General features: G+C 39.2%; 1 protein-coding gene across 2 annotated transcripts in view; it reads right to left on the bottom strand.

Moving 5' to 3' along the window:
* Nucleotides 1–26,413, bottom strand: part of Pak3 (p21 (RAC1) activated kinase 3) — a 236,127-nt gene extending 209,714 nt beyond the window's left edge. Inside the window, exon 1 of one of the 2 annotated variants that reach the window (XM_021152815.2) lies at nucleotides 26,328–26,413. The gene's annotated coding sequence lies outside the window, so the exon portion shown is untranslated. The remainder of the gene's footprint in view (nucleotides 1–26,327) is intronic. The other variant, XM_029473398.1, reaches the window with a different exon arrangement.
* Between the last annotated feature and the right edge of the window lie 1,515 nt (nucleotides 26,414–27,928).

Genomic DNA, 27,928 nt, shown 5'->3' with positions numbered 1-27,928 from the left:
AGCGTCCATATTTTCATACTTAGAAGCCAGTTACTACATATTCCTGTCTGACAGCAGGAAATTCTCCTGGAGGCATCTTAAGGGAACATAGAGAAAAACAATCTTTGAGAGATCTTGTAAGCTTTTCTACCTATGAGCAGCAACAGCTATTTTAGATGGCAAGCCAACAGATTTAGATATCTAGAGTGTCTAGCACATTATTGGTGCTCAGCTAGTACGAAATCAGCCCTGGAGAAATGCATGGATCCAGAAGCCTAGAGTAAAAGGGAAATTAGGCCAAGTGATATGCAACCAAATGCCTAATGAGAAATGGAACTGGTTGTTATCTCATATCATACTATCTTCACTGGTTCAGGGAGCAGGGAACACTGGATAATGAATTCCAAACTTAACACAAATTCTGTTGCTAATTAGAGATGTGACTTTATCACTCTTTGCCTAATTCTTGTTGACAAATAATAGGAAAACTTCAGATTGAGCAAGGCTGCTATTAAGGTAGAATAGGATTGTAAAAAGTGCTTTAAAAGGCATAAAGGATTTTGTTCTCTGGGGGAACACTTGGCAAGCAAGTGAAAGGCCATGGGTTTGATTCCTAGTGCTGCAAGAAAACAAAAGCCTTAACATATCACATACATGACAAAGTATCTTGACTCAGCTTTTACATATACAGGAAGTGGTATGTGATAAAGGCTTTCATAAGTAAAACTATAAAATTAACATTCTTTTATTTTTATGCAAACTTTAAAATTATGGTATATAGTATATGTATATATACATGTTCATATGTTGATGTATGTGTGCATGCATGCATGGAGGCCAAAATTTTATATCAGGTATCTATCTCAATCACTGTACCCAGCCCAGTGCTGGGAATTCAACCTTTAATGCCTTTAATCCATCTTGCACATGGGTGCTATGGATCCAAACTTAGGTCTCCATATTGTGTGCCAAACACATTACCAACTAACTCATCTCCCCAGGCCCCTGGAAGAAACTTTATAATAGATACTCATACCTCCACTGTGCCCTTGATATTTAACCATACTAATCAGCAAGAATTTTGCAAAATAAATTCCTTTAGTAAAGAACATTATTGCTCCTTGATTATTTTGTTAAATTGACCCTTTACCTTCCTACTTCCTATTGCATTATTTACTAATTGATGACTAGTTAAATAAATTGTATTTATAGTATGAACTAACATGTATCTACTTAAAAGAAAAAACCAGATATGTATCTATGTGTGTGCTGGTAAGTGAGTGATTCACTGTTTAACATCAGAAGCATACATGCCACAATCCCATCCTAGAACAAGTAGCAGCATCCCATGTGGATCTGATACATGCCTATATATTATTTGTGTGTACATAGAGAAGGTCATGAGAAGATTCAAACCTAAACAGTTAATATAGTTTACTCTGAAATGGAGAAAGACTGGAGGTGAACCTTGTTTACTTTTAATGTTTATGCATTATTCTACTAGTGGCTGTGAACACATAGAGAGCATATAATTTCTGAAAATAATTCCTTTTCTAAAAGAATTTTACCTGGACTGAGAGCACTGTTCCTCTCTACTGCTCCCTAGTCTTTTATGCTCCCCTGTTGCTTATTATATGCTAAAGATACTACAAGTTATTCCTTACTTAGAGACTCTGTTGTACTTGGCTGCTAAGTCATTTACAAGCCAAGTAGGTGAATGTTGTAAGAACAGAAAGGCCTTTAACTGAGCTTCAGGCCCACCCCTTCCCAACATTTCTGGGAAACAGAAATAGCCTGCATAGGAAGTCAGGCAATGACTCAAGCATAAATCTTTTCTGTACAAATAGAGGCAGCTGTGTTTCAAAATCTTGCCTATATTTCAAGGAATCAATAAATTGTAAGCCCAAAACATCTGTACTTCCCTACTGCATCTTTTGCCCTGCTACTTTTAGTCCACTCTTTAAGAATAACAAGCTAAATCACCAAAGAACCCCCATCACTTATGAGGACGACACTGTGCAAAGTGTTTTCAGATGTATCAACTTGACTTAATCTTCACTGGAACCTCTGTAATAGGTAGGATGTCATTTTTCCCCTTAAAAAGTGGAACCAGCTAAAGTCATCATTTAAGGTACACCCTTTGGGTTTCCTTGGCTCCCTGGTACTCCAAAGGCTGCAAGTTTTCCTACAGCTATTCTAACTGTAGCTTAACAATGCAGGTATGGACTTCAGAGAAGCAGGTACATAAAGATTAGTACAACCATGGAGAAGAAAAATGGCAATGACTTGCCTAGTGTTTGATTTAGGCAGCAGAGTGTAGTTTCCCAAGTCTGAATATAAGTAGACTTAGTTCTCGTTCTTCAACATTCAGTTGGTTTGCCTGCACAATCCAAGCAGATCATTATTCATATCATACTTTGCTACAGCACCTTACATTTTTGTAAAATATTTCTCTGCATCTTTTCATATCTGCTGCTTACAAATCAGAAGGAGATGCATCAGGAAATTTTCCTCAATTATTCATATGAAGAAACTGTTTCTGAAAGATAAGGAATTCTTCCCAAAATCACATTGCTTATGAACTCGAGCTAAAGGCTAGGTGATGAGTTGTATGAATTATGGTCTATGTATATTACCCTGTTCTATTATCTCCAGTGGAAGTATGAGTACAAAGTATTACTATTAATAGTATTAAAACCAGTGAATTTCTAGCACATGGGAGGCAGAGGCAGACAAATATCTGTAAGTTCAAGGCCATCCTGGTCTAGATAGAGAGTTCTAAGCCAGCTGGAGTAACATAGTTAGACAACTATGGTATTATCAAAACAACACCAAAATCTAACGGTTTATGCATTTGCTCACTATGTAGCCTTGAACAGGTCAGTTATCTGCTCTGTGATGTAGTTTCTCCCCTATAAAAAGTATTTATTAACAATACCAACCTCTGCAGCCACTGCAATGATGCTATGAAAACTCATATATATTTTGCATAGTATTTGACACACAGAAAATATCCAGTACATTTACAGTATTTTTATTAAACTTCTTAATAGTAACACTTGCTTACAGACACAAAAATTCAGTAGATCTCTATGGGGTCACAGGTTTACCAAGGTTATTTCACAATCCTGTAGATGTTTTAATATGGAACTATAGTCTAAGAAACCACTATGAGTCTATAGATGGAAGACATAATGCAAAGCACTATGATTCTTTTGTGCTATAATAACTACATCTTTGAGGTTGTCTGTGGCCTCTATGTCCACAAGAAGACAAGTTCCACTCTGTAGTGCCTTTGTATGTTTGCTGAGAATATCAGAGCAAAAAGAATCTCAACAGACCCCAACCTGTATTCTGGCAGTGCAATCACTGGAAGCTAGCAGCTTTCCATAGTTTTAACACCTGACTCTCTCAACAGGTCTGTGATACATGTGCTTGTGTGTGTGTGTGTGTGTGTGTGTGTGTGTGTGTTATTACTGGACCCCAAAGAGGGGGAAAGAAACTATGAGAGTCTGAATGAAGAAGGTTTGGATGGGAAGAAATCTGGAACAATGAGATGAATGATGGAGAAGAAAATGAGGCACCACTTTGCTCCGGACATAGCCAGACTGCAGGAGTAATCAATTCAGAAGTATTCAGAGGCTGTGTTAGATGACTCTTATGTCAACTGTACACATACTAGAGTCATTTTGGTAGAGGTCTATGGGCAATTTGGTGAATAGACAGGCCTGTGGTGCACTGTCTTGATTGATAATGGATATAGGAAGGCACTCTACTGTGCAGCATGCTTCTTCTAAGCTGGTGGTTCTAGGTGCTATAAGAAAGAAGGCTGAGCAAGCCATGAGGAGCAAGTCAGTAAGCAGCACCCATCCATGGCCTCTGCATCAGTTCCTGCCTCCAGATTTCTATACTATTTGAGTTCCTGCTCTGACTTCTCTTAGTAATGGAGTCTGACATGAGAGCTGTAAGCTAGCATAAACCCTTTTCTCCTTAGGTTGTTTATGATCGTGGTGTATTAACACAGCAATAGAAACCCTAATTAAGAGGTTATGATTATACAGAACTGAAAATATATTAAATGCCACATAATCATTCATTTTAAGGTGGTTTATTTTCAGTTGTAAGAATCTTACTTCACAGACACACAAACACAAACTTCAAGGGCTCACAGTCCTGTGGAAAATTTCACACAGAATGCTAGTTCTGATTGGGAGTGTAAAGGGCCTTCATGGACAATGAATATGTATTTTTGTTCATTCTATGATATGTCCTTTTCATTCATGCTTCCAATTAGGGGTGGGAGTGGAGGGATGTACAAGTGCATGCACATATAGTTTCATGCAAGTTCACAGGGTAGGTCCCATGATACTTGCCTGTAGGACTTTCATTGAATAAAAATACTCAGTCCTTATGAGACTTCTACTTACTGTTAAAGTCTAATCCTCACAGCAAATCCCCCAGAGTAGGAATTATTATCACTCTCAGATGAGGGAAGAGAAATCCAGAGAAGTTGAGTTGCTATTAACTTCAAGCAAAGGAGACAAAGCTAAAACCAGAACCCAGACAGCGAGGCCATTTATGGCTGTACTAGCAGCAAACCTAGTATGCTCTCTCTGCTGTCATGGACTGAATACTTGCCTCTACCAGATCCCATGAAGATCCCTGAACTAATACAAAGTATGTGACCTCTGACCTTAGGGAAATGACAATACAAATTTGGGAAGGTCTGCTGGAGGAAGCTGCAAAGGGTCATTTAAAAAAGGGCTAGGCTTATAAAAAAGGAACCCAGAGGAAAATTGCTAATAATAATAACAGGGAAATTAGGTTAATTCATGTTGGCTGAGGCTATTTCTATGTGTTTGGCATGAGTTTAACACTTGTCTGACCTCATTTATTGCTCATAGAAATCTTCTAAGCTATATATTATTGGTACAAGCCTCATTTAAGAGTAAAATTACCAAGACTTAGAGAGTTAAAGCAACACAACACATTCATGTTTGCATAATTAGGAAGTAGAGGTAGACTGGATAATGCATTTTTGAGTCTATATATGGTTTTTAAAAAACTCCATAAATGAATACCTGTCTTTCACTTGCTTAGTAAGCATTTTATATTAGGCTCTCTCTCGTTTAATACAACCATGTGAATTTAGTATGGCAATCCCCATTCTGGAAAGAAAGAGCCTACAGTTCAGTGATGTTAAAGGAACCTGTACAAATGAACAAAACTACTAAAAGGTAAAGCTAAGGTACAAACTCAGTACTGGTCAACTCAATGGCATTTCTCGCTTGCCTCCTAGAAACCTCTGGATGCGCAGAAAATCTCAGTTGCCTCCTATGCATTCATGTTAGTTGGGATTGATTGAGATGTAAACAATGGGGGCACAAAAGTCTGGCTAACCTCAGATTCAATTAATGGAAAATATAGACACAGCATACAGCAGAAGGAAAAGAAGGTACCACAGGAGAAGGGGAAGAAAAAAGTCTAAGAAATTCTAATGGAGGCAAGGGCTTCTTCATGCTCCTCCTAGGGGAAAGGCATTTTGGCTCCACTTGGAGCCTAGCAACAAATGCAAAGCATGCCACAGCTAGCATGAAATGAAATTCTTCTTCTTTGGAATTCTGTTTCTAATGAGTCTCCACCTAGGAGAAGCAGCTGGGGGGCAGCAGCCTGTACCCTGACACTTTATTAAAATGATGCTGCTTCCTGTAAAACTGATAGCTGGATTCTAAGTGCTACCAGCCAGGAAGGGCTGTTTTCTTATGACCTCAGCCTTCTTTGGATGAGAAAAACTCATAGCCTTTTTCCATTTTCTGTAAGTTTGTTGTGTTAGGTACTCTGCTCTGCTCAGTGGATCAAGTGACTCTTGGGAGTTGTCATGGTAAACTGGTCAAGATTGTGGTTCTGGCATGGCTATCCTCCTTCACTTAGACAATGTCTCTTATAATGCTCATGTTTGTATGGGCAGCTTCAAAACGTGCTGACCCTTTTATAGGAAGGTAGCTCAGTAGCATAGCTTTGCTACTTCAAGGGTGGCCTGTAAAACAGTGATACTGGCTTTACTGAGGAAGTCCACTACAAAAGCAGAACCTGGGCTGAGATTATAGTGCATCAGAAAGGTGCTCGCCTAGCACAAACATAGCCCTGGATTAGAAGTCCAGTATGAGAATAAAAAAGATACAAGAAAGAAAAATAAATGCAGAATATCAACCCCCACGGTAGGCTTTGTAAGTTGTTAACAGTATCTGTGAAGCTTTGAGCATTACATTGGCAGAAGGCACTGGTATAAGACAGTGACCCAGAAAGGCTTTCCCTTTTTCTCATTGCCAGCCACTCCCTATTCCTTCTGCTTTTCTAAGGGCCCCAGACAATTTTAATGGCTTCCGAATTTGCTTGCACCGTATTGAATCTGGATATCTTTTTTAAAGGATTTTTTTTTTTAATTTGGGAAAAAATTAAGCTAACAGAAGAATCATAAAAATAGTACAAAAACTCTGTTTGCCTCTCACATAGCTTCCCTAGCTGTTAGCATTTGCTGTATTTGCTGGATTCTACCCTCTCTACATTTCTCTGTATTTTCCCTTCCTAATCCAGTTGAGTTGGTTGCAGACATCAAGCCTTGCACTCAAGTGTTTACAAAGCACATCTTATATAACTACACCACAGGTTAGCATATTCAGGATTTTTTTTAATTGGTCGCAATAATATTTGCTAATACATAGTCCTCATTGTCAAATTTTAGCTGGTTTGCTAATGTCAGTTCTGGGGATTTTGTTTTCAACCAAAGGAGCTTGCAAGAACTAATGTAGCTCAAGCCCATGCCAATTAAGACATAAACTCTCATTCGGTTAAATGGTGTGTCATCTAGTCCCATCTATATGCTTAGAGATAATAGGGAACATTAGTCACTTCTCTATTGATGTGATAAAATACAATAACCATAACCATTTATAGAAGAAAAGGCTTATTTGGTTTATGGTTGCAGAAGAATATGATTCTGTTACATCAAGGAAGGATGGTAGCAAGTAGTAGACCTGCCTGCAGGAATAGAAACTGTGGGTTCACATTTTGAACCTCAAGCACAAAGCAGAGGCAGTAACTAGAAACCGTGCGGGTCTTTAAACTCTCAGAACCCACCTCCAGTGTACTATCTCCTCCAATAGGACCATACATTTAGGCCTGTCCAAGTGGTGCCACGAACTAAGGAACAAGTATTCAAATACCTGAGATAATTAGGGACATCTCTTTCATATCAACACATAACCTCCCTCCCTCTCTCTGTCTCTGTCTCTGTCTCTGTCTGTCTCTCTCCTTCTCCTTCTCTTTTTTTCTCTCTCTCTGAGTGCTGTGTGTGTGTGTGTACTACATTGTTTCCATTTATCCAATGAAGCACACCTTGGCCAATTCTATATCATGGTTATTATAAATAGTGCTGCAATAAACATGGGCGTGCAGATGTCTTTGTGATAAGCTAACTTAGATTCCTTGGGATATATGTTCAGTGGTGGTATAGCTGGACCATATGGCAGTTCTATTTTCAGGTTTCTTTTAAGGAACCCCCACAATGTTTTCTATAATGGCAATGCTAATTTACATTCCCACCAACAGTGTATAAGAGTTTCCCTTTCTCTGTATCCTCACCAGCATTTGTAATTTTATACCTTTAAAGGAAGGACAGAATGTCTGAGGGAAGGGAGTGTGCACATATTCTAAATCTCTCCAGTAGGCTATAATACACAGCTGAGGATAAGAACTGAATTCTGTACTGTAGAATGTTTTTCTGTGAACTCTATGCATCACACAGGCAGGAAATGCTATAAGCAGGATAAGTCCCAAGTATAATTTGCCTAGACCTCCATGTCCCCCTTGGGCTGAGTTCTAACATCACTAACTGCCTGAATTTATCTGGGCCTTCCCTGACTGCCTTCAGATTCTACCTGTCTCTAGAAACAAAAACTTCTTATTTTTTTTCCAACCCAGTATTTTCCTCACAGCTACTTAACACATTCTCTTTATGAAAAATAAATGTGATGTGTAGTCTATGTTGAGTTATCCACAAAGCTGACCCTAACCACTTGGCTGCATCACATACCCTTGCCAAAGATCAGATCAAATGTTCAGAAAAGAACATGAGGAATCTAGCAAATCAAATACCGTGAATGGCAAATTTCTCCTCAGGCTTTCTGCAAAGTTTCTCTAGCATTGGACAAGTCTGTTCTCATAACCAGACCATTCCCAAATGACCTTGGCTTGAAAAACAAGCTGCTGAGGTGAGCAGATGTAGCAGACTCAGGCTGTGCCGGACACGGAGGTTATATACAGATGGGGATCGATTAAAATACCAGTCAGCTAATCCCAAGAGCCAGCAGGCTTTTTGAATTTCTGGAAAGAATTGGGGTCAATCTAACTGGTTAGTCTAACTACAGCCAGCTATGTATTCTGTTCTCAGCCCTAAGTGGATAAAGGGAAGCCTGATAGATCTTAGAGGGAACTGGCACAGAACATAAGATATTTATTCTGGTAAACATGAAATCGTTTCTCAGGCATCATACCAGCATTGCAGCTTTTGCCTTGTGCACTATCTCCCACCCAAACATATGTTTCATGGCAGCCAAAGAAAACATGCTTTCTTTGAAAAGGCTCTGTCATCAGGGTACACATTCGGTCATGTGTATGTTTGTATCCTCTGGAAGCAAGGGGAAAACAGAAAGGAGATCACTTGGTTTCAAATTTGCTTAGTCAATGTTGGAGACGTTGGGTTACTTTGAGTAGGTATTGATAATCTTTACTATTCCAGGGAACCAGCTTCCTACATGGGATTGCTTCAACAAATGCAGTTTCGCAGTTAGCCAATGACAAAATATTTGTGAGCAGTTCATGTCTTTCCTCCTCCCAGAAACTCAATAATGTGCCAAATGAGATCATTCCCTCTGGCCCAAGACTTGAGAACGTTTTGAATTTTGTATACCCTGATTAGGAACTAAAGAATCCTCTAGTTATCATCAAAGTCCAAATGGAGGGCACTTATATTCCTAGGCAGGCATTAGAAAATACCTTAATTAGGACCCAGTGTGCATTGCTATTAGAATCTCTAATCATCTCTTTCATTGGAGGACTCCTTGTGTTATTACAGATTTAGTGTCTGCCAGCAAGACAGAATGTGCTTCAGTTTATCAAGTGTGTGTGAATTGCTCATGCCCCAAATTGTCTTACAAAAAGGCCAGCCTCAGGAAATATTTTCAGAGGATCTGTTGGTTTTCTTTTTCCCTCAGAGCTGAACTTAGACTAACTTAGGGGTTGTCTTTCATATTAGACCTATCATATTTGTTAATTTTTTCCTCCAATTTTTATTTTTCACTATTCTCTTATTGGATTGTTTCTATGCATTCATGGAGGGTCAGAAAACCTAAAATCAGCATTACACAGTAATAGTGGGAGTATTCTTCCTCTCCCTCTTTCCCTCTATCCTCCATTTCTCTCTCCCCTGTCTCTTTCTCTCTAATATCACCTTTCTGCCACTGACATAGCTAAAATGTAGTAGCTTCTAAGCTTGTTCTCTCTGCTATGACTTGGCTCCAATCCATTCTTTAACAACACATAGTCTATGCCTTCAGAATAAAAGCCCCAAATGTTTACTTTAGCACTTAAGGCCCACTCCACAATCTAGTGTCAAGGATTACCTCTCCCACTTCATGTCCCACTCCCACTATTTCAAGCAAAGCACCACACTGGCTAGCATATAAAATCTGGCTCTACATGTGCCAGAGTGTGCTGTGTGCCAGACCTGCAAAAGCTAGGTCATTCACCAGCTCCCTTACTCGGTCTCACTACCAGTAAAATATTCTGTGTAACTCCTAATTTCAACGTAGCAAGACAGAGACCAATCAATGTTAAATAACACACTTAAAGCTAGTTTTCCATGACAAGTATGGTGGGAGCACCTGAAGCTCAGAACGTGTCCCTCAAACTGCACCTGCCAGAATAGCTTTATGAGCGTTTCCCCCTGCATTTTCATGCCCCCATATTTTTGGGTCATGATACTCTCTTCATCAGAAGCAACACTATTGACTATTTTTCAAATTCCACATCCAGAAACTTCATCTATTTCAACTGGCGCCTCCTCCATGAACACTTCCCTGATCTCGCATAGTGAAACCTCATTTCTCTCAGCTTTGCGTTTTCTTAGCATTGACTCCAGTATAATATATGTATGCTAGCTTTGCATTACCATAGCAACTTCTACATGCATTTCCTCTTGTTACTTGCCACTTCTACTCGTCTAAAAGAAACCTGACCATACCACAACAGTAGCCTTGTAATGCTGACACCATGCATGAGGTAGGCAATGGAGTCGCTTTTCTATAATTCTCTTCACAACTCAGAGTTCCAGGGTACAGTACCCTTACCATCAAGGACTACACCTTCCACGGAGTAGCTGGCATGCCTCTGGGCAGCTGCTGAGCTTGCAAAGCAACATTTTCTGATGCAGGTACAGATTAACAAGAACTGACGACACCCTAGCTCCAAATCTCTGTATACTTATCCATCAGTGTCATGTGTATTTGAAGGTGACATTGCTCTGCAGGACTAGCTCAAGGCTGCAGTCCTTTTCCAACTCCTTCGCTATGAGACGATCTATGCTTTGTGCTGGGGCTGAGAGTTGATGAGCCATGTGCATATTGATGTCTGCAGCATTCAGAGCTCTGCTTGTCAGTCTAGACAGTGATTTCCAAATGTAAATGTACATCAGGATCACCTAGAGGATGTGGCAAGGCACACATTACTGGTTCCGGTAGTGAGTCTAGGGTGATTTTGATCTGCAAGTCCCTGGGCCACACTCAGAATGGCTATTCCTGGCAACACCTTTACTCACAAAGAGATATTATTTTTTCCTTTCTACTGCTCATGGGATTGGGAGAGGCTCTAGAGGTGGTACAGAAGAAGAAGGCAAGCTTTGTATTTGGGATTTGCAGAACAGAGTTTCATGAAAGTGTTGAGCCCAGAGAAGTGGGTGACATGGAAAAGTCTCGATTTGCCTCCAAGGCAAAAGGATGAGGTGAAGCTGACGACTGCTAATCTGAGTAGCTATACAAATTAGGATTAAATGACTGTTGCTCTCCCTGGCACAGCCTTTCACATTGGAAAAGTATACATCCCCTTAGTGCTTCCTTAGAAGTCCAAGAACCTTATCTCTATAACTCTCTCCATGGGTATTTTGCTCCCCATTCTAAGAAGGAATGAAGTATCCACACTTTGGTCTTCCTTCTTTTTGAGTTTCATGTGTTTTGCAAATTGTATCTTGGATATTCTAAGTTTCTGGGCTAATATCCACTTATCAGTGAGTGCATATCATGTGTGTTTTTTTGTAATTGGGTTGCCTCACTCAGGATGATATCCTCTAATTCCATCCATTTGCCTAAGAATTTCATAAGTTCATTGTTTTTAATAGTTTCGTAGTACTCCATTGTGTAAATGTACCACATTTTCTGTATCCATTCCTCTGCTGAGGGACATCTGGGTCCTTTCCAGCTTCTGGTTAAAATTAGGAGCTGAGACAGAAGAAAGGACCATCCAGAGACTGCCCCACCCGGGGATCCATCCCATATACAACCACCAAACCCAGACACTATTGCATATGCCAGCAATATTTTGCTGACAGGGACCCTGACATAGCTATCTCTTGAGAGGCTATGCCAGTGCTTGGCAAATACAGAAGTGGATGCTCACAGTCATCTATTGGATAGAACACAGGGCCCCTAATGAGGGAGCTAGAGAAAGTAACCATGGAGCTAAAGGGGTCTACAACCCTATAGGAGGATTAACAATATGAACTAAACAGTACCCCCCCAGAACTGTGTCTCTAGTTGCATATGTAGCAGAGGATGGCCTAGTTGGCCATCAATGGGAGGAGAGGCCCTTGGTCCTGTGAAGATCATATGCCACAGTACAGGGAAATGCCAGGACCAAGAAGTTGGAGTAGGTGGGATGGGGAGGGGGGGCAGTATAAGGGACTTTCAGGATAGCATTTGAAATGTAAATGAAGAAAATATAATAATAATAATAATAATAATAATAAAGAAGTCCAAGAACCTACACTCACCAAGGATTATTCAAGCTGGATCTGCCTCAATAGCTCATGTATTTCACTCTATGGCCACTTCTATGCATATAGACCAAAGAGAATAATTTGTACCATCCCTCTTTGAGATGAAATCTGCCTTTCCAAGATACATATGCCTTGTATTTCTACCCTCTTTAAAATACACTCCAAAGCAGACATGAAGATACTGAATCCTAGAATCTAGCTGGAAGCAATGTCACACATATCTCTAAGCCTAGAACTATAAAGATGAAAATAAGAAGACTGGGAAACCTTAAATCCTATCTGTGCAACACCATGAAAGCTTGCCTTCATAAAATAAAACAAAACCAAAATAGAATACAAGATCTCATCTCTCTTGTATAATCCTAATTTTCATAGCCACTTTCCTGATGAGTTACTTTAACATCTTTGAGCCTGACTCAACATTTTAATAGAGAAAATAATACCTATTAAATGGGTTATTGGGTATACTCCATAAGATAATATGTACAAGGTGTTTTCCAAAGTATGTAGCACCAAGGAAGTACACAAAAACAGTAACAGTAACTATTGTTTCAAAAAAAATAGAATAAGGGATGCCTCTATACCATTAGATGAGTACAGAATTAGAAAACTCTGTGTACCAATCCATTTTCTTATATACCCAGATAGCACATAGTGACAATAGTGATACTTCTCACAAGACTACTCACTGAACCTTCTATCCAGTATTTGCAAGCTGTAAAAACAAGATGAGCTCTCTCATGTAGACTGGATAGTGAGTTCCTAAAACAATATCACTCTCTATAACCCTCCAATACTATGGACTGGCTTCATGGTAAGTAGAAAGGAAAAGCTCCAGAAAACCCTATTAGTATGTGGTTTAACTTTTGCAGGTTTAACTTTAGGAGGAACATCTGCATTCTTTTCAATATCATTGTGTTTGTACTTTAGACTACATGCATTGCCAGGCCCCAGACATTCAGTGATGCTAACGGAATAACTCAAGGAATTTTGATAATAAATATAAGCCAAGCACACATAAAAATGTTCTGAATTTTTTATGAATCCACCCTATTAGTCCAAGAAAATTCAGCTCAATTCTTTATCTGCTGATTACAGTTTTCATGATTTTTGTATTCTGCAGAATCAAGATGATGTCACATGCTGAGGTGCCAGTGGCACATTCATCAGTAATTACAGCTCCATGCTTGGAGAGAAATAAAGCACAGGAGACTCAGAAATTTGCTATGGTGCTTAATAATGATCTATTTACTCACTACAAATTGGACAGGGATTCAACACTTCAGCCATTTCACTCCCCTGCTCTTTCTTTCCTTTCATATTTCTGTCATTTGTGACTGCTGGAAATAGAGGACAGCATGGGGCTTTCTATTTTCGGTTCCTTTCTTACTTCCCCTGTGGCTGGTTGCTTTAGTTTACCTTCACAACAAGAAAGAGGCAAACTGACCCTGTTCTCTCAAGGTTTCTCATACAAGCTAAGTGTGCCACACCCTTTTGTCATTCGCACTTGTCTCCCATTCATTGTGATACTCCATCTACTGAATTTGGGGGAAGGAATGGTAAATCTTATTCAGACAGTGTTCCCAGCTGGGAAATGGTGAAGAAACCAATTAATAATCTCGTTGACTAATTTTTCCCATTTGTAGAAATGGAAATACTATTACCACTGGGTTTTTCTAAGGATTGGTGGCAATAGTACTTGTAAGGAGCTTAGGGCAGTAGCTGAAATGGTCACAGTAAGCATTACTATTTTGCCTGAATTTGTGATTTACAAAATTACATTCTGTTTCCTTGTATATTCAAAGCAACCTCTTAGAGGAAGGGGGAATTGTTCTTGTTGACTGATAAGGAAATTGAAGCTACTGGAAAGGGGAAATTTTTGTCTAATATTCCCAAGCTATAGAGGAGGAGAACTAGAGTGAGATATTGATCATTGGTTCATTGCTTCTCTACTGTCTTAGACATATTATGCTCTCATCCCTGCCATCACATTGACGAATGACGATGGGGGTCCATACTGACTTCTGAGCATTACATGACTCTTGTTGCTGGACAGAATCTGGGATGCAGTAAACTTCCTTGGATCTTACAATATAAGTGAGAGTAGGAGAATATGAAGATAGACCATCAAGCATCCCTGGAACAACACTGGTACTGACAATTACAGAACATCTTTACCTTTTGCAAGTATGACAACATTGGGTAATTGTTTCAGAGTGGGAAAGTTTTTTTCCAAGAGAAGTGGTAAGTAGCCAAGCCAGCCTATTACCTTCAGTTAAAGCAGCACACAGTAGCTGCTATGGAATCAAGTCCACAGAGAGTAAAGAGGGAAAAAATGAGAAAAGGCTGGAAGAGTAGGGCAAAGAGTAGGTTGTACAAGGCATTGATAGTCCAAAAAGTAAGTTGGATTTTATTTGAAATATGGTATTAAGTTTCTAGGCAGAAAAATACTTTCCAATTTGCAGTTTACAAAGAAATTGATGCTATTATTTAAAAAAATATATAAACTATGATTTTTTTGGCCTCGTTTATTTATTTATTTATATTTTTATTAGATGTTTTCTTCATTTACATTTCAAATGTTATCTTCTTTCCTAGTTTCCTCTCCAAAAGTCCCCTATATCTTCCCCACTGCCCTGATCCCCAACCCACCCACTCCTGCTTCCTGGCCCTGGCATTCCCCTGTACTGGGGCATATGATCTTCGCAGGACCAAGGTCTTCTCCCATTGATGGCCGACTAGGCCATCCTCTGCTACATATGAAACTAGAGACACAGCTCTGGGGGGAACTGGTTAGTTCATATTGTTGTTCCTCCTATATGGTTGCAGACCCCTTCAGCTCCTTTGGTACTTTCTCTAGCTCCTTCATTGGGAGCCCTGTGTTCCATCCAATAGATGACTGTGAGCATCCACTTCTGTTTTTGCCAGGCACTGGCATAGCCTCACTAAAGATAGCTATATCAGGGTCCTGTCAGCAAAATCTTGCTGGCAAATGCAATAGTGTCTGGGTTTGGTGGTTGTTTATGGGATGGGTTAAAATATGATTCTTTAGTGAGATAAAATGGGCTTGAATCTCAACTCAATCCTTTTTGTAGACTGAATGACTTTATTCATTGAAGACAATTACAATACCAAGTAAACAGGTAGGTTTTATTCTTTGGGATCTAGTTTTGTTTTGTTTGTCCCTATGGAGAAAAATATAATAATGCATGCAAAGCTCTTAGCTTACTGGCCCATATAGTAGGAGCTCAATACCTGTCAATATCAATTTTATTAGAATTGCTTTAGTAATAGGGATACTATTTTAGTATTATAGTTGCAGCATTAGGAAAAAACACAGGATGTGGTCCAAATCAGGTACTAAGTTAATGCTGATTGAAATACCTTCTAAGAGAATGCAAGATACTTGTAAAAGAAGATAGTGGACACAAATGTGTCTTCAGTTTCTGCTAAATAACTGTGTTTCCTTTGTCTCTTAAGCTCAGGGCATTATCATATTGCTAGCTGTGCCCTAGTACAGAGATTCATTTGAATATGAAATGAGATGATGGGTAAGACATAGAAACGAAGCCTTCTTTCTGTATGCATGTGTCACAAAATCCCAAGGGGCCCATTCATTCCAATGTTAGTGAGCATTTCCTCTGTGCCAGCTGGGCACTGAGCCATTCCATCTTTCCAGAAATAACTGAGTCATAGGCACCATGGGACATCCTCATTGGGTCAACTTGTCACCTTACACTGTTGAAGATTGTACAGCACAGCAACTAAGATGAATCAAGTGCCAAGGCATCAGGTGACAGCACGACCATGGCTTTTTACTTTGCAGTCTTTTATGTAGCTGCTCTTTGGACAGAGTTATGTGATAAACTTATTAACTACACTCCAGCAAACGGACAGTCTGGCATGCCAATGTGGCATGTAAATCACCCATACCCTGCACCACACACAGACAAAAACCAGCAAATTGTGCCAATACAAAGAGTTTTCTTGCTTGGCAGATTCCTGACCTCACCTAGTTCTTAAAGTTCAACAGCCTGTCTGACCCTAGGAATGAATGAGTACATACAATGAATACACCATTCCTTTTTGACAAAGAGAGGTCATCATTTTCTTGCCCATCAATCCTCATGTTACATTGGTCTGTAACAAGTTTGGTACATGAAGAATATAACAACAATGACGGAAATGAAAGGCACCATGTACCCAACTCATCTGCCACAGTATTCTTTTTTATTATGTATGAGTGCCCTATGTGTATGTATATCTACATGCTAGAAGAGGCCATCGGATCACACTATAGATGGTTATGATCCACCATGTGGTTGCTGGGGATTGATCTCAGGACCTCTAGAAGAGCACCCAGTGCTCTTTACCACTAAGCCATCTCCTCAGTCTCATATATCCCTACTGGAGGTTTTGCCACCTGCTTTCATGAACTCATTTCTTCACCCTTAATTATTCATTTTCTTTGCTGTTGCTTGTCCATGGGATACTTTCTTCTAGCTGAACTGGCTTGTATGCCCTCAGTGGGAAAAGATGAGCCTAGCCTTGTAGAGACTTGATGTGGCAGGGTGGAAAGATACTGGGGAGGGGGTCCCTACCCATTCAAAGGAGAAGGGGAGGGGTGAGGAAAAAGATGTGGCAGAAGTTGACTGGGAGTGGAGCAATTAGTGGAATATAAGTGAAAAAAAAATGTATTGAGTGCCTAATGTGCTTTAAGGTGCTATGGAAGGTATCTGAGGTGTATAATTTGTTCCTATCTTTAACAAGCTTAAATTCTTACATGGGAAGCTGGATCTCAATAGATTATTATTTAATTCCATGAAAAATAGTTAATAAAGTCCTCCCTAGAGCTGCCACCAATTTTCTTTTCCTACACTAAGTGATGTTGTTGTGGATTGACTATGAAATGTCCCCCATAGGACTGTATGTTTGTGGCACCATTTGGGAAGGTTGCAGAGCCTTTAGGAGGTGGAGCTTTACTAGAGGAAGTTGTTCAGTGTAGGTGGGTCTTGAGGCTTCTTAGCCAGATCCCATTTCCTGTTGATTCAGTTTCCTGAGTTCAGATGCAATGCAGCCAGCTTCTAAAAACATTTTCCACTACATCTTTCTCAACCATGATGAACTGTAGTTCCCCTGATCTATAGGCCAAAAATAAACCTTTTCTTCCTTAAGTTGATTCTTGTCAGATATTTTGTCAAAGCAAAGAGAAAAGCAAGTAATACAGAAAACTAGTACTGGAAAATAGAGCCTTTACTGTGACAAAACTGACCAAGTAGTTAGTTCATAGACTGGTGAAACTTGTCTGTGGGATGAATGAACAAGAGTTTGAAGAAACACTGGACTAGAAATATTCTAGAGTGCTATAAATTAGTGGACTGTTTTAGTAGTACTCTGAAAGGCCAAAAAAATGAAGACAGTGGAAACATTGTACATGAGGTTTTGAAAACTAAGCTAGGAACCATTCATATTATATTCTGACAAACAACCTGGTTTCATTTGGCCCTTGTCTTACAAAACCTGGGTGACAATGAATTTTAAAATAATGAGCTTAATGTCATGACAAAATGGTGTCCTTTGTGGAAGATTATTCCAAGTTAGGATAGCATTCAGGCTGCAGTAGGTTTATTGTTATACAGTAAAGGAGAATAGCAAATGGAGTAGATTCAAAGCAATAAACATTTTGGCAAGAAAAAGAACAGAAGAAAGCTTATGGCCAAGTAAAAGGTTGTAATAGTTACAGATGCTAGTGCCTACCATTAAAGAGAAATCTCATATTCTGTACCGACACAATAGGAAAGATGCTCTAAGGGCAAGAACCGAAGCATCTTATCTCTAATTTGTAAAAGAAGACTGCCTCAACTGAGAAGTGACAGATTTTTTTTTTTTTTTGTCCAAAAACAACCGCGTAAGAAAGTGATTTTGCAGATTCAGCCATCAAGGCATACAGAGATTGCTATATATAGCTGTGGTTCAAAGGTACCAAACTGTATTCCAGTCTGGCAACATAACTTGACAGCATCATCCACATGTTACTAATTTTTCAGACATAGAAATTCAAGATTGGTTGAGTTGTGGAGTCTTGTTCAAAAGTTCCAGAGAGCTTGGTCAGCTATTATGTGGCCAAGGAATTGGAAACCTTTCAATGGATCTCTGAAAGGCCATTGCACAAAACATTTTTTTAATTAGTCTTATTCATTTTATTTCACGTGTATTTTTCCTGCATGTATGTATGTGCACCACATGCAAGCTTGGTGCCTGAAGAAGTCAAGAGGGCATTAGATTCCCTGGAACTAGAATTACAGATAGTTGTGAACCACTATGTTGGTGCTAGAAATAGAACATCAGTCCTCTAGAAGAGCAACAACTGCTATTAACTGCTGAGCTATCTCTCCAGGCCCTTACCTTGAGTTTTGAAAATGAAGTCTAAGTTGTAAGACAGGCTCCAATCATTGGTTATGAGAACTTGGGGACATCTGTCAAAGAAAGCTACATGAATGTAGTGAAGCCAGTCCAAGATAAAGACTGTGTATGCTACAGGAAATAGATGTAGAAGGGCAGGGCTACTTAAGACCTTTGGAAGCAAGACCAGTCCGTCATGAGCCCCATAGGCAAGGCATGGGTCTGTTGAATTCTGTGTTTATGCTATTGGGCTTCAGTCTTGCTTTTGGTTAATCTTTCCTTGTTTCGTCCTCATTTCTCCTTTTTATTTAAAATAGAACATAATTTTGTTTTACAAAATATATACTAATTGTAGTTTACCTGCCCCCATCTCCTCCCAGGTTCTCCCCACTACCCACCCAGCAAAACAACAACCTTTCTTTTTTTTTTTTCTCTCTCTCTCTCCTTAGAATATAAACAAGTCTTAAAAATAATAATAAGATAAAATAAAAACAAACAAACCACAATAGGACAGAAAAAAAAAACAAGCAAACAAACAGAAAAAAAAGAGCCAAAGAAAAGGCACAAGAAACACATGCTGACACTGAGAAACACGTGTTTGTATACACAGGAAAACCATAAAAACAAAATAAAAAGGTACAATATATAAGAAAAGGATCTGTAAGGAAAAATATAGCCAAGACAACACATTTTAAGAAAAAAAGAAAAAAGATGCCCTTAAGGGTTTTTTTTGGTGTGTGTGTGTGTGTGTGTTGGCCATCTATTGCCAGTCATGAAGACTGCCCTTAAGTGTGGTTCGCATAGATAGTGAAACTACATTGTAGAAAACGAATGTTTCCTTTGTGAGTAGTTACCCATTGGAGACAGCTTCTGGGTCACAAATGGGGGATTGTGTCTATTTCCCTTCTAAGTATGCAACCCTATCTAGCTTAGACCTGTGCAGGCTCTGTGCATGCTGCCACAGTTTCTGTGAGATCATCAGTCCTTCTGTGATTAGTACTTATTCCCTTGGTGTTTTTCATCTCAACTGGCTCTTAAATTCTTTTTTGCCTCCTCTCCTACAGAATTTGCAGAGCCCTGAGATATTTGGTGGAGACATCCCCTTTAGGATGGAGTATTCCAAGGTCATTCATTCCAAGGTCATTCATTCTCTGCACATTTTCCAGATGTGTCTCTGTACTTGTTCCCATTTACTACTGGAAGCAGCTTCTCTGATGATGGCTGAGAAATATGCCAATCTATGAGTTTTTCAGAATGTCATTAGGAGTCAATTTATTGCTGTGTTCTCTTAGGAGAACAGTAGTCTCTTGTTTTCTCTAAGACCACAGACTATTCAGTTTCAGGTTCTTGACCACCCAGGCAGTATTGGGGATGGGTCCATCACATGAAATGTGCCTTAATTTCAATCAGCTAATAGTGAGTTCCTACCACAATTTTTGTGGCACTATTCCACCTGCATGTCTTACAAGAAGGTCACCATTGCAGAACATAGGGTTAATGTTCAGCTTTCTCCTTTGGTAGTATGTAGAGTAGTTCCCAGTATCATGAACAGTAGTCAGCAACAGTAAATGCATCAGCTAGACTTCTCCATGTTCAATGGGTTCTGTACATATTGTCTCTAGCTTTGGAATGGAAATGTTTACTATATAATATTGTATATTGGAAATGTGTAATTTGGTTTTTGGTGTTATAGGGGATCACAGGTAAGAGACTACCTTGACTCTCAGACAATACAATGTTGGGCTTGATAACAAAACTGGGAAATTTTAAACTTAGAATTAGTATTTTTTCATGATATGACACTTAAGCTTATGGGGTCCAGGGGTAGATACTGTTGTTTGAACAAGAAATGTCATCCCCAGGCTCATGTGTATGAATACTTGGGCCCAGCTGGTAACACTGTTATAAAAGGTTGCAGAATCTTTAGGGGATGGAGCCTTGTTGGGAGAAAAACCTAGAAGTTTTGTAGACTGGCCCAACTTCCTAAGTATTTTCTTCTTTGTTTCAGATGCAATGTCACCAGCTGTCTCTGACTCCTTCATCACCATGATGAATTATAGCATACCCTCAAATTGTAAGCCAAAATAAACCATTTTTTCTTTAAATTGTTTCTTTGCAGATATCTGATTACAGAAATGTTACCAAGAAAAAGTTTACTTGTTCCATTGTCTCCAAATTATTTCTTTTTTTTATCACTTGAATGCCCTGTAATCACTACTCAGAACAAGTTTACCAGTGGCTCCCATATTACAAAATGATATGCTTAATTCTTAGTCCTTGCCAAAACTGTGATATCTTCAGTGTCATTAGCTCAGTTAATGGCTACTCCATTTTCTCTTAATTACATTTTTCTCTGCTAGTCTCCTTCTTCTCTTATTTATTTTTATTTTCTTTCTTTGTCTGTGTACTTTGTCCCATGCTCAATGTAGTCTTAACACCATATTCTGGGCACTCTATCTCCCATAATACATTCAATTATACCATTTCTCATTGGTTTTCATATCCTTTATTTTGAGACAGGAAGAATCTTTGAGGAAGTGAAGTCCTGACTGAATGTATATTTTGACATGGGCATAGCCTGTCAAGGACATGAGACAACTGACATGGTCATTACCTATATGGGCCAGGCTCAAGAGGAGTAGGCAAAGCTCTACCCACAGAATCAAGTATATGAGTTTATGAATGACTAATTGCTGTGTGAAAAGATTAGCAACTGTAGCTTCTTGCTCCTGGATGTTTACAGCCTGAGATTCATAACCTACAGAGGTGACCTACTGAGCCAGCTAACTCCTCCCCCTGTGCTATCCTAATAAACATGATGAGGTTCCAACTTGATGACATAATGGTAGGAGAATCTTACCTGATCTCAGCTTCATGGTATGTGTGTCTGTGCACCTGTCCTTTCTTGATTTCCTTTGCCACCTCTAGTCAGGGTTCCAGGACCCAAACTGAACAAGCCACAGCAATTTCTATTGTAACATCAGTACCAACCTACTACAAGGCACCATCATCTCTTGTCTACATTAGTTTTCCAGATGGTTCCACCTCCTTTGTTCTGTCTATTCTCAATAAAGAAGATAGTGAGCCAATTCAATTCCACATCAAATTATGCTACTATGCTAGCTAGTGCTTTGTCAACTTGGCACAAGCTAGAGTCATTTGGGAAGAAGGAACCTCAACTGAAAAGATGCTTCCACAAGATTATCCCCATAGGCAAGCCTTTGGACCATTTTCTTGAATAATAATAACCATAGGTAATAGGCCCAGCTCACTAGGGTCTAGTACACTGAGGGCAATGCTACCCCTGGGTAGGCAGTCCTGTATGGTGTAAGAAAGCAGGCTGAGATATTCATGAAGAACAAACCAGTAAGCAGAATTCTTCTACAGCCTCTGCTTCAGTTATTGCCTCTAGGTTCTGCCTTTGAGTTCTTATTCCAGTATTCCTTACATGATGGACTATAAGTTATAAGATGAAATAAACCCTTTCCTCCACAAGTTGTTTTTTTTTATGGCCATCGTGTTTTATCACAGCAGTAGAAATATAAATAAGACAGCTACTCTCTGTTGGATGATTTTCACATCTTAGTAAAAGCCAAAGGTGCTCCAGTGAACTTAAAAGCCTCAATTATCTCAGCATCGCTCCAACTCTCTGAAGTTATCTCCTACTACATTTACCTTATTCTCAACTAGATGCACATTATCCCTATGCTATTCCCCCAGTTACATCAGGATTCAATTTCAGTACATGTACACAAGCTTTCTCTGGTTTAAATGTGCTGCATCCTGGTAAATGCCAATATATGGTTCTCACTTCCTTCAGGTCTTTATTCAATATCTTCCTGCCTAGGCCAAGGACTCTACACTTATATGTCCAACAAAACTGTCTTCTCTTTCTCTCTTTCTTTTCTTTTCTTTTCTTTTAGTTTTCTTCTTAGAATTTATAATCTAACATGCTATATATTTTAGCCAATTCAAGATGCCATAGCAAAAGATCATGGACTAGACATCATAAATAGAAGTGCATTTATCAGAGTTCTCAAGGGTATATAAATCCAAGATCTAGATGCAGACAACTTCTAGCTCCTTTTGAAAACCTTTCTCTTGGCCTATAAGCAGCTTCCATACCTTCATGACTCACATGTGTATCCTCACCCAGATCAGGGAAAGTAGGAAAGAGAAATCTCTGTAGAGTCAGCAGTTTTTAGAAGAGCACTAATCCCACAGACCAAGGCCCCATTCTCATTGCCCCATCTAAACATAATCATTTCCCCAAATTCCATCGCTTAAATTACACCACATTGTGGCTTTGTACTTTAACTTATGAATCTGTGGGAAGATACAAACTTTCAGTGTAGAATTTTACATACATATTCCACAGTATGTCTTACTGATTCAGTCAGTAACATCACAGAGACAACACCAAAGGCCTGACTGATCTTGCTTACTGTCTGCTTTCCTTCTTGGAATTGTTATTTTATAAAGTTTGGGATTTGTATTCATTTGTGTTCACTATTTTACTCCCTGTTTTTCCAGTAATCCTTGGCAAGCAGTATGTACTCAATAAATATTTACTGATTAAGTGGATGGAACAAACAAGTTAATTGTAGCCTGATACAAGCACTAAGTAGGGAAGAAACAGACTGATTGACCAGAATGGAGGCCATCAACTTTGGCTGGTTGTTCAAATCACAGTAGGAAGTATTTGCAGATGCCTAGAATTCAACATCCAAAATTCTGCCTTACTTGGTCTAGAAGGGCCTGGCCATTGTCTTATTTTTAATGTTCTCTAAGTGATTCTCAGTGTGAAACAAAGCTTAGAGTCAATGAATTGAACCCAACTGAAAACATGAAAACCTACTGAAGATAAATCACATGAGAAAGACTTCATCTTTTGTTGACATGGGGTCATTAATGTGGAAACTTGGAGGAGAAAATAAATAAAACATACACAATTTGAGGGCCAGGAGGGGGTCTAGTTCCTGGCAGAGGGTCAGAATAAGAGCGAAAGCATTGGAGTACAATTGAGTTCGGCATATTCTCAGAAAAGAAGGTTATTGTGGGTGGTGCAAAGCAGGAAAGAAGAGTGGGGCAAGATGAGATTTAAAAAGTGCATTGGAACTACATTATGCTGGGCTCGATAAACCGTGCCAAGTATTAAAAAAAATCCACAAAAACAAAAACAAAACTTACTTCATGAGATGAGAACTGTGAGAAGGTTTTTGAGGAGGATATGATCTGATTTACTGTGTTGCATAAAGGCATCAGTGAACACAGAAAGAACTCAGGAGACTGCTTTGGTACTCTAAGAGCCTGAACTAGGCTAATGGCTAAGGGTGTTTGTTCCCTGTTATCTACATGAGTGGAGTACAGTCATCTCTGCTCAGAGAAACTCACATACAAGGCCCGTAGTTTTGAGGAAGTCTTTCTAGAATTTTTTTAAACATTTCAGGACCTAGCTAATTCTGTGATTAGTGACTTTAAGAGGCTGGAGTCTCTATGCTCCAATTTTCCCAGGCTGCCCTAGTAGGTCAGATAATGGAAAAGGATCCAAATACCTATCAAATGATCTAATCTGAAAGGGGTTTTTTTAAAGTCACAGTAGCATTTCCTTATATGAACTTTAAAGAACTCCACTAATTTTCAGTCCTGATTCTTTTATGCTTTCTGGGAGATGAAGACATGAACATGCATAGAAGTGACAGAAGAGAAAACAAGTTAACTATCCAAAGGGAGATATAAACAAAACTCGGTAACTTCTATCTTTTGTTTGGCACTCTTTCTATGCTGAGCCTTAACATGGGCTTTGCCCATGTTCCTGTTTTGTCTCCATCACAATTCAATGGTGTAGGAGATATGATCCCATGATGATGATGACAAAAATCATGACTAACATTCCCTAAATGCTTTGAATCAGCTAGCCATTAAGCAAGGTGCTTTGATATATATCACTTAGGTAAATGTACATTCTATAGATGAGGATAACTACAGCCAGACACAATAAATGATTTATTCCAAGTTATAGGACAAGAAAGTTGAAGTTCAGATAGTCAAGCATGAGTGATCTTAAAGAGTTATAAGAATTCACAGCAGATGACTACTACCTTGTCTAGAAAATGCATGTATACAGTGAACAGACAGAGTACACACATGACTATACAAAGAAGTGCACCATGAAGGAGCTAGAAGATGGCTCCACTTGGTTGGTGTTGAGGATGTATAATGGGGAATAATGATTCAAGACACTTGTGGCTTTTGGTGTTCCTAATCATACCACTGGTACTACTCATACCAGGGCCAGTTAGGACCTGTAGCCTATCAAAATTGTTTGCCACTCAAATCTTCATCCTGAAGTGCTTGATTTAAAAAAAAAAAAAAACCTCCATTACTCAACACCCATGAAAGAAATTTCTTCTTATATCATAGAATAAAAGACTTTGGAATGGGACATCCATAGTAAACGTCTACTCTCAAAGCTCAGAGCAACTTAGCAGAAGAGAGGCTACAGAGATTATGGTGACGGTGTGGTGTGCTGGTGGATTACTTCAAGTAAACAGTGTTCCCTGCACACAGCAGGGCAGATACACATATAAAATCACAACTCATGACAGCAAGCACAAGGCCTGTATAATTCAAGCCAAAGAAAATTCCAACATAAAGGAGAAGTAGACATGAGATTCCCACCATGGCAGGAGAGCTGTTGTCATTTGGTGACTTCTGGGAGAGAGGGAAGGTTAGTGTCCTTTAATAGTTTATTCAGAGTATGAGATGCCAGAGTAGTTGGCCAACACAAACTGGATTTGATGGATATTTGAAAATGAAAAAAATATAAAGAAAAAAAGAGAGAGAGAAACATGAAGTTAGGTGAGTAGGGAAGTAAGGGTGAATCTGGGAGAAGTTGTGGAATGATCAAGATATATTGTTTCAAATTCTCAATGAAAGAATAAGAATATTAAAAAGATTCTTAACCCCACTCCAAGTTACAGCAAAGAATACACTGTCTAACTCAAACCCTGATGAGTAGTAATTTGTCTCACAATAATTCCGTAAATGATAGCTATTCAATCTTTTTTGTTCTCTCTTGGGTAGAAGTGACCCTTGGGCATTTAGCCAGATGAGAAAATACTTGAAAAAATGCAAAAAAAAAAAAAATACAAGAGAAAGAAATCTAGCACCACTCATCAAGCTAAGCAAGAAAGTTAGTCTCATCATAGTAGGATTCATGCCAGCGATCTAAATGCACAGCAATATGAGCTTGGTGACACAAAACATGAACACTATATTTTGGAAATGAAGTAAAACTGTGCACTCTGACAAGAAAGATGGTTAAGTGGTGGGTGGGGATAAAGCAGGACATGAAACATTCTCTAGGGTATGATCTCAAATCCTAGAGCTGTTTATAAATTCACAAACTGGCCAGATATATCTAGCAGAGTGCCAGCATGCCGTGTAGATCCACCTTCAGTACACACTATTGACCTTTGTAACAAACCCATGGTACTTTTATAATTAGGAAGCAAATACTCATATTTCCATTGTAGCAAGGCAAACAAGCAAAGCCTCCATCTTCGATTATCCTTATACATCCTGTTTGTTATAACACTTTGTCAGTGCTCATATGTTGGATTCAGTAATGCATTTGGCCATTTTATTTCATGGCTTTCTCATGAATGAAAAAACAATAACGTATTAACCAGACTATAACATAGCCCAATGGAGTGGCAATTGATTAAAGAACATTAGCCACTGCATAGGTGGCAACCAGTAGAAAGGCCTCCAGAGGAGGGCCCCGGGGCTTTTCCAATGTCGTTAATAATTTACGTGATATATAAAATGTACTTACCACGTCTGAAGATGACTCAAAGCTGGCAGAGGATCAAAGAGGTTGAAGAACAAAATTGAGATGCAAAGTGAACTCAGATGGGCCGGTGTACTGGGCTAAAATTTTAAAAGGTGAAATTTAAATAAGACAAAGAAAAAAACTACTCAACAAAAACCTTAATAATCCATTTTGTGACACTGGAAGCAGGGACAGTGTCTCAGAAGCAGGTCACATACCAACTGACCAAGCAATCAAGGAAGATTTAAAAGTTTGAGTTGAGCCACATACGTAACTTAAGATATCAGTTGAACAAAGGTAGAATATTTAGTTGGTAAAGTCTCAGAGTACCATTTTGGTGTAGGTATATTAATTAAAGTACCAATTCTGGATGCTGCTAAACATGATTGTTTTCCTGTAGTCTCCAATATTCCTTTCTAGGGTCTCCTATTCAATTCTAAACATCACATTCTTAGAGGATCACTGAAAAGATGTTTAATGCCTCCCAAGAAGAAACAGAAGTTCATAGTAGGAGAGGGTTTGCCCGAGACTTGGGTCCTATGAAGCAGGAGGGTGATAATATACAGGGTACTTACTAGCCAACAAATGCCAAATCTCTACTGCTTTCCTATAGATAGGTCCTTGTTTTAGGTTACGGGGCTGAAAGGGTCACTGACATCCAGTGGTGACAAACAGGCAGGGAGAACAGCTAATCTTGTCAGATAGTTGTTCTGACCTAGAGAAGGTCCTGCTGGAGGCTTGTAAGACTGATAAGGCAAGAGGGTTCACTGGCATGAACTGATGTCAGTGGCAGAACTCTCCTAATAAAGCCTTTGGCTCCGAGGGACTACATGTCTTTTCCTGAGTCACTGTCAGTATTTGTTTCTGTGTACTCCCTACTATACAATGAGCCCATACTGTGCAGTCCACAGGATGTGAAGGGCAGCTTTGTGGGACTTGTTTGACTTCTGTCTCATTTATCATTGTTCCAGGCCTCCTGAAGAGTAAGCCACCACAGAGGAGGAGCAGATGACTGAGATCGGTCAACTCAAGTTCAAAGGAGCTTCCACATTTCTTTTCACCTCCCTGCAAAGAACACTTCATACTTAACTAAAAACAATAAAAACAAAACAACAACAACAACAAAAAAACCACAACGACAACATCTGGTCTCAGTGACCTAATTTCCTTTCCCATTCTGTTTCCTCCCTTCGTGTGTCTTTCTTCCTACATTTCCCTTGAGATGCCTCACAGTTCACTCTCTCACTTCCTTCAAGGCTCAATCAGATCACCTACTCAGTGAGCTTTTCCTGACCACTTGTTTAAATTCTATGTTGCACAAGTTTATATATACACGCACACAAACACACAGTGACACACACATATACACACAGTTCCAACCACTTTAATCAATATAACACAATATGCATTTTGATAGTTCATTTGATGTCCATTTTGGTAGTTCATTTGATGTCTTCTCTCTACGGTACTGTAAGTTCTTTACATGTAGACATGTAGTAGTTCTTGTGTCTGGTGTGTGTGTGTGTGTGTGTGTGTGTGTGTGTGTGTGTGTGTGTGTTTCTCAGCTTCTAGCACACTGACAAGAGCCACAGCAGGTGCTCAGT

This window comes from Mus caroli, chromosome X, assembly GCF_900094665.2.
Source record: "Mus caroli chromosome X, CAROLI_EIJ_v1.1, whole genome shotgun sequence".
NCBI lineage: Eukaryota > Metazoa > Chordata > Mammalia > Rodentia > Muridae > Mus > Mus caroli.
This window is presented reverse-complemented; position numbering and strand designations above follow the sequence as displayed.